The following is an 8,831-nucleotide window of genomic DNA, read 5'->3' as shown; positions in this document are numbered from 1 at the left end:
AATAGGTATTTAATTTTGTTAAAGCATTTACTATATCTATAGGCATCATCATAATTTGTTCATAAATTTATGATTATGGTGAACTATGTTATCCTCAGGGCCTCTCTTAGCAACTTAAAGCCAGTGCATTACTTCTCAGGTGGCCCCCACCATCATCAAGCCAAAAACAGTGTATCCAAATCCCCTCATACTTCAAATCTCTCTGAGTTCCTCTTTTGCTAACAATCAGAGATCATCTTAAGGTCAACTGTGCCATATAACATGACAGAATCACAGGATGGGGAAGGGAGACCATCTCATTATAATCATAGGTTCTGGGAATTAGGATAGAACATTTTTGGGGCCACTTTAGAAATAATCCCTACCACAGCTGCTCATCATGGACTGGGTTATCTTAGACCCACCAAGTCATAAGCTCAGGAAGGTCTATCAGCAATCCATTGCAAGATGGAAGTTGTATATTGGGTTTAGGCATGAGCAACGCCAGAGTACACAAGTAAGCTGCACTAGCAGATGGCTGAGAGCCCCTGGTCACAAGGGCAGGTCCTTTATGACCAGCTGACAGAGGTGGAAAAGGCCTCATAGGTGGATCATTTGGTACATGGAGCCAGAATGCACTGCTGCCACATGCTCCTTCACGTTGGTGTAGCACTAAGAGTGGTGACAGGAAATCCTCCTGGTGGGAGCGCTTCAAGGGCTACACTTGGTCATCACTTTGTATGGAAACAGGAGCCCAAGATAAGAATATGCATGGACTCATGGGCACAGTGATGTAGCTGTTTGGACAGGGTCCTGGGAAGAGAAAGATTGCAATATCATGTGCAAGGAAGTCTAGGGTAGAGGTATGTGGATGGACCTATGGAACTAAAGCATTATTTATCGCAGCATTATTCACAGTGGCCAAGACATGGAGACAACCAAAAGTGCCCTCTGATAAAGGACTGGATAAAGATAATGTGGTACACATACACAATGGAATACTACTCGGCGGTAAGAAAAGACGAAATACTGCCATTTGTGACAACATGGATGGACCTTGAGAATATTATGCTAAGTGAAATAAGTCAGAATAAGCTAAGAACCATAAGATTTCATTCATATACGGGAAATAAAACTGAAACTCATGAACTCAGACAACAGTGTGGTGGTTACCAGAGGGATGGGAGGGCAGGGGTGGAGGGGGCCTACTATATGGAAGATGGTTTGACTTTGGGTGGTGGGCACACAATGCAAAAATATTAACGTAGTGTCTACTACAAACGTGTCTGGTAAATAGTAGTCATTTTGTTGTTATTATTATTTACAGTAATAGTAAATGGGGAAAAAACCAGAATGAAAATAATTCCTTTAGGCTGATTGTGACTAATAAAACAATAGATTTTAACCACTTCTTTAATATAGCTAAATAATGTTCCTGTATCTATAATTTCAAAAATTGTGTGATTAACTGACCTGGTTTTATTACCGGCTCTCTGGGCCTCATTGATACAGTTGGAAAAAATTACTATGTCCTGTTGCTGTATAGGGTTTCAGTGAATTAAATGAATTTCCAAATGTGACAGCGTCTTGAGTGTAGTCACCTACCTTTCTCAGTTCTTTCTCTCTTGCCTTCATCTCCCATCTGGCGTCCTTGTGAAGGGTGTACGGCCATGAAGAAGACCCTGAACAAAGAGGGAGGGTCTGTAACTCAAGTGAAAATCCCTGTGGGTCTGTCTGGTGTGACTTCAGGAGGTAGAGCAGCAGAGCTGGGGGGGTGAGGGGGGGCAGGGGGAGCTGGTGAGCAAATCCAAGGAGAGGGACCCCTAGAAAGACTGGGAAGTCGAGACAAATCTGAGGCTTCAGCTTCCCACCTCCAGTACCTGAGCCCCCCTGCCCCCACCCTCCACCCCCCACACACACACACCCCTCTGTTATTGCTACTGGCTGTTTGGATCTGAGTGACAGGAGCCTTTGACTTAGTCTCCTACCCTCCCAGCCCCTGTTCCAGGCTGAGAAAGACAAAGGTCGTGCCTAGTCAATAGTCAGTTGTTGCACGTTGGAGAGCCCCAGCAGCTGATGGCGCCCCGAAGGTTAGTCCTGCTACTGATTTGTCGCTTTCCGACTCCAGAAATACCACCCATTCCAGCCTCTGTGTGTTCTGCTCGCTCCCTCTGAGAACACACGGGCAGAAATTGGATTAAGGGACCACTCACATTAATGTAAACAGGCACATGTATTTGGAGTCCTTTTCTTTTAAAAGCCCAGCAGCCTCCTTTGCACCTGTTGGCGGAATATCAACTTTCTCCGTTTCATTCATGCTGCATGGGGGACTCAATTATAGTTTCAATTACAAAGTCAACAACATTTGGGAAGCCCCGCCAGGCACTTTCACTTAATCCTCATGAAAACTCTGCAAGGTAGGTGTCATTATGCCCAATTTTTTGGACGAGAGAAATGGGTCTCAAAGAAGTTCAGAAACCTGGACAAGGTCACACAGCAGAGCGAGGATTCCAGGCGAGGCCTCTGGCCTGCGAAGAGGCTGTTCTTTCTAGCACAGACAGAGTGCTGGGCTTGAAAGATTCTCAGTTAGTTCATGCTTTAAGGCACTACCGCCGCTCCAAGCACGTAAGAACAACAAATCAAATAATTTAAAAGTTAATCTTGGCCTGGCCAACATGGTTCAGTGGTTGAATGTCAACCTATGAACCAGGAGTTCATGGCTCGATTCCTGGTCAGGGCACATGCCTGGGTTGCGGGCTCTATCCCCAGTGTGGGACATGCAGGAGGCAGCCAATCAATGATTCTCTCTCATCATTGATGTTTCTATCTCTCTTACCCTCTCCCTTCCTCTCTGAAATCAATAAAAAATATATATATATTTTAAATAAATTAATCTTGGCTCAAAAGCCACCATGAACATCTCCATGGACTATCAGAATGAGCTGGAAAACCAAAATTCTTAAGCACACGAAGAAATCTAACCCTTTCTAAGAAAGAAAGCTAATCACATCAAACAGTTCGAAGGGAAATTTAATACACGTTAAGTTAAAATAGTAGAATTGTCTGGAAAAAAATTTAAGTAATATGTTTAGATTGCATTGTTCTCACTGCATCTTATCAAACAGCCACAGTTTCAATTTGTCCTGTTAACAATGAAGTTCATTTTGATCACTTCACTAAGATAGCGCCTGCCAGGCTTCTCTACTGTGTACTCTTTCGCCCTTTGTAACTAAGAATTTTGTGGGGAGGCCATGAGAATGCTATTGCATTTGTGCAAACTACAGTCAACAGTGTATTCAACTGAGATAATGGCAAAGGAGGGGGTATATTTCATAAAACTCTGGAAATAAGAGCCACAAGCTAGGGTAGTTGTTTGAAGATGAGGAATGAGAAGGGAGGAGAAGCTAATGTTGGTGTTAAATATTCTGGTGGATGGAGGGGAGCTATGGCACACAGGAGAGCGAGCCCGGGGAAGATGGGAAGTTCAGTCTGTGGATAGGTTCTCACTCCCAAACTGAGAGTCATTACTTTTACTTTGAATTTATTTACAATGTAATATTAAAACAGGTAACATATTCATGTGGTATGAAAATAGTTAAAATATACATAATATTTTATTTGGAAATTAAACAACATACTTTTTTTTTTAAATGCTAATTGGTTTTTTATTTTATTTTTTTTTAATATATTTTATTGATTTTTCACAGAGAGGAAGGGAGAGAGACAGAGAGTCAGAAACATCGATGAGAGAGAAACATCGATCAGCTGCCTCCTGCACATCTCCCACTGGGGATATGCCCGCAACCCAGGCACATGCCCCCGACCGGAATCGAACCCAGGACCCTTCAGTCCGCAGGCCGACGCTCCATCCACTGAGCCAAACCGGCTTCGGCAAACAACATACTTCTAAATAATCCATTGGCCCAACCTGTATGGCTCAGTGATTGAGCATCGACCTATGAACCAGAAGATCATGCTTTGATTCCTGGTCAGGGTACATGCCCAGGTTGCAGGCTAGATCCCCAGTGAGGGGTGTGCAGGAGGCAGCCGATCCATGATTATCTCTCATCATTGATGTTTCTATCTCTCTCTTCCTCTCCCTTCATCTCTAAAACCAATAAAAATATTCGGGGGGAAAAAAGAATTAAGTGAGATAGCGAAGAAAAAGCCCTCTGCATTGGTACATGCCTAGCTCAGATCCTCCACACAAGGTATTCCTCCTACCTTTCCACGTGATGTTGTGCACAGGTGTGCGTGTAACAGGTGTGAACACGTGTGTGTATGTGTTTGTGAGTGGGAGAAGGCAGGGCTGGCTGTGAATACAGCACACATTTGGCTCAATTACTCATGGCCACAAAATAAAAAAGTTGCTCCAAGCATTTACAGCCCCCAGGATGATTATAAATCCCACAGCCCTGGCCCCAGGCCAGACCACTCTTTGCCCACCCTCCCCCACCTTCCCGGCTGGAGGCCAGAGCCCTGCTGCCTTACTCTCTTCCTGGATGGCCTGGCCCATGGATGCCCAGGTCCTGGGAGGCCACAGAGCATCAGAGGCTCCAGGGTGGTCCTGAAGGTTCCAAGCACAGGCCAGGCCCCAGAGGTCTGTCTGCTGGGCTCTTTGGAGACCCCCCTCTGGACTGTTTGCCTGCTCTGAGGACCTCTCTAGGTAAGACTGATCAGTCCAGAACCAGTGAGTAGAGAGATGCATAGCCTGTCCAAGTGAGAGGTGCAAATCCCAAATCCCCCCACACACTGGAGCTCACAGAACAGGTGGGTAGAGCAGGTGGGTGCACTTTAGGCCTCAGCTTTTCTGAGAAGGGGCTGGAATTCCATGTCTGTACACCCTTTCCTGTTGAGCTTTGGGAGGCCTGGCAATTTAAAGGACTCCTGCTGTGAATCTATTCCAAAACCAACCAACCACCTCCTCCCTGCTGGGCTTTGGAAAGCTGTTTCCTGTGACTTTGCTAAAGGTGAGAGGCACACAGACACCTCTAGAAAGTCAGCAAGAAGCCAGGCAGGCCTCTCAGTTTCCCCAGAGGTTCCAGTTAGCTCCACGGGGTTGGGGGGCGGGTGGTGATCCTGGGGCAAGATTCCCTGAGCAGCAAGTCCATCCTCCTGCTCATTCCCCTGACCAGGAAAGTGGGGAGCTGACAAGGGGCGGGACTTTCTTGAAGTCACCCAGATTGAAGCAGGTCCAGGCTAAGGTCAGGAACCCAGGAACACTCTCTTGCCTACCCCTGTGTCCCCAGTATCACAACTAAGGCCTCGAGTGACACCTTAACAGAGGCTCAAAGTGATGCTGAGCTGGACTCAAAATCACGTCTCTCTCTACTGGACTCAAAATCACATTTCTCTCTACTCCCCCAAGATGCCACTGAAAAAGTTCTAAACAAGGAAATACTTTGGCCCTGGCTGGGTAGCTCAGATGGTTGGAGCACTGTCCCAACGTGCCAAGGTTGTGGGTTTGATCCCCTCGGGGAACATACGATCTCTCTCTTTCTCCCCCCCACCCCATTCCTCTCTCTCTAAAATCAATGGATAGATTTTTTTTTAAAGAAGTACTTTGTAAGATCCTACTTGAGGGTGACTGTCCTAGATGAAAAATGACTGTAAAATCTGGGCTCTTCCTCCCACTGAGGAGGGGCCTCATTCCCCTCACTTTGGAACTGAGCTGGGCTTTGTGACTTGCTTGACAAATTGAATGATGTGGAACTGATGTCTGGGACTCTCACAGCTAGTTTCCCCTAACATCATACCAGCTATGGGAGGAAAGCCTTGGACGCTCCAGGTCAGCCTCTCTGCTGGAACCCCACTTAGGTGACCACCATGGATGCCACTTGGAGCAAAGAATCACCTCACTGAGCCCTGCACAAATTCCTGCCCCACAAAATCATGAGCTATAATACACCGGCAGTTGCCTTAATCTACTGAGCATCGGTGCTGTTACATGGTCATAGATAACGGCAAGAACTGTTCATCTTGAACATACCAGAGAACAGAGCAGCTGGCTGCTGAGTCCTTTCTAACTCAAGTACACACACCCCTGAATTTTATACACTTTGTATGCATGGCTTTCTTTCAAGCTTCTCTCTTTTTTTAATGTTTTTGTTTGTTCGTATTTTAAATATATTTTTATTCATTTCAGAGAAAGGAGAGAAAGAGAGAAACATCAATGATGAGAATCATTGATCGGCTGCCTCCTGCATGCCCCCTACTGGGGGATGAGCCTGCAACCCGGGCATGTGCCCTGAACAGAATCAAACCATAATCTCCTGGTTCATAGGTCAACTGACGCTCAACCACTGAGCCACACCAGCCGGGCTCAAGCTTCTCTTAAATCTATTCCTGACCCCATATTACAAATGTGACTTGGATGCCAACTGGCACAAAATATTAAATCTAAGTCTTATTGAGCAACCACTGTATGCAAACCACTCTGTTCTCATTTAATTCTAGAACCACCTTTTAAGATACTTTCACCCTAGCTGGTTTGGCTCAGTGGACAGAGCATCACCTGTGGACTGAAGGGTCCCAGGTTCGATTCCAGTCAAGGGCACATGCCTGGGTTTGTGGGCTCGATCCCCAGTGGTGGGCGTGCAGGAGGCAGCCGATCAATGATTCTCTCTCATCATTGATGTTCTTATCTCTCTCTCCCTCTCCCTTCCTCTCTGAAATCAATTAAAAATATATTTAATAACAAAAAAAAAGATAGTTTCATGTGGTGTCTCCATTTAACAGAAGAAATGGAAACAGAGGTTAACAAACTTGCCCAAGACCACACACAGCTAGCAAAAGTCAGAATTGGGATTCCAAACCCCTGCTTTTCTCTCCATGTACCACCTCCCTCAATGGGTGGGGCTTCCCTGGGGCCCTCCCCACATCTGAGACACCACACGGGACAGGCTATGTTGGTATCACTAGGGTCTCTGGGGTAGATGCTGGGGTAAGGGTCCAGTGCCCCGGAGAGCTGCCTCTAGGATGATGAATGAGCACAAACCCCAGGCCCAGCCTTTCCCCACCTGCCTGAGCCCCCTACTCAGGCCCCTGCCACAGCTGTCACCATCACAGCCTCTGATCCAATTACAGACCCCAGAGCCCCCGATGGCCTCCTCCTCCTCCTCCTCCTCCTCCTCCTCCTCCTTCCAGGGCACAGGAAGGCAGAGACCCATCCTGCCTGGGAACAATGCTGAAGCTGGAGGACGAATCTATCAAAGGCACTGCCAGCTGCCACCATCCCTGTGGCCCCCACCCTCTGAGCTCATTCCCTGGGGTCTCAGGCGGCTGGTGCTGAAGAGGGACAGGAATGAGGGCCCTGCGGTGGGGATGTATGGAATCCTGCAGTTGGCTTTGTTTAGACATGGAATACCCCAGGCCTGGGCTCTGCACCTGCTGCTGGAGGAAGTCATCTCCTCCTCCACCCAGAGCACGTTCACGTGCACACGCACACATGTACACACACACACACACACACGCACACACACACACGCACACACCAGAGAATGTCACCTCCTCCTCCATCCAGAGCACGTACATGTGCACAAGCACACATGCATATGCATACAAACATGCACACACACCAGTGGAAGTCACCTCTACCTCCCACCCAGTGGCTTCCCAACACACTATTGGCTTAAGATACCCAGGTCTGGATTAACTCTGGGCTTCACCGTTTATTCATTTGGTGACTCTGGACCTGCTCCTAATCTAACTTTCTGTTTCCTCATCTGTAAAACGGGTTCATCACAGCACCTGACTTATGGGTTTTTATATCCCAGGTCCTCACCAAATGCTTGTTGAATAAACCCAGAATTGCCCACCCCTCAATCTATCCATTCATCCTCTATGGTTCAGGTCCCTGACCCGCACTGTCCTCCTTACCTCCCTTCCTTCCCTCTAACCCCACCCCTACCCAGCTCGGCTTGTCTTCAGTTGCTCTTTATTAGGCCTTCCCCATCCATCCCTGAATGCTACTTTCCCCCATGATTCTGAGGGCTGGAGTGGGTGGTCAGACAAGCTTTGGGTGTTTAGAAAATGAATCCAATACTTGGAAATAAGGCAACAAGCCGACTGGATGCTCTTTCGAAGCCACAATAGAGCACTTTGAAAATACATCCTGCATATCAGATATTTATTTACATTATGATTCATAACAGTAGCAAAATTACAGTTATGAAGTAGCAACGAAAATAATTTTATGGTTGGGGGTCACCACAGGAGGAACTGTATTAAAGGGTTGCGACGTTAGGAAGGTTGAGAACCACTGCCCTAAAGAAAGGTCACTTTGTTTGATGCACTCTTTTTTACAGATTAGGGCACAGATTCTGGAAAATTAGATGTTAACTTCAAAGAAATGGAGGATTGGGAAGTTGGACATGATTCTTAGAGGCTAGAAAGATAACCCAAAGGTTATGGTTTTATGGACCTATATCATGTTTGTCATACTGCTAGCTCCCTCGTTAATGAGATAAACAATCTCTGGGACATGCTCACTATATTGTGGATGTGAATCATATTTTCAACTTTTCAGAAAGTATGCTTCAACCTGATCTCACGTCCCGGAAGGAGGCCAGAGCTGGGTGGAAGGACCCCTGAGGGTGAGAATCGGCAGGAAGAACGCTGAAGCCACTGCTGATGACGACAGGATGCAGAGGGAGGCTGAACTTAAGGTGGGGATGTGCACCTGTGTCCTGAGAAGATGGTGATCTTAGGATGCTGATGGTAATGCTGTGGGGAGTTGGCAGGTGGACAGAACCACAGAGGACTGATTGCCGAATTACAGTGGTGAAACCAAGTGGCAATAGAGAGCCAGGAGCTCAGTGGTCCCTCTCCTAGACCTGAGAGGAAGCAGATGA

Source organism: Myotis nattereri (genome assembly GCF_964212035.1).
Source record: "Myotis nattereri genome assembly, chromosome: 13".
In the NCBI taxonomy this organism is placed as follows: Eukaryota; Metazoa; Chordata; class Mammalia; order Chiroptera; family Vespertilionidae; genus Myotis; species Myotis nattereri.
Note: the sequence above shows the minus strand (reverse complement) of the source record.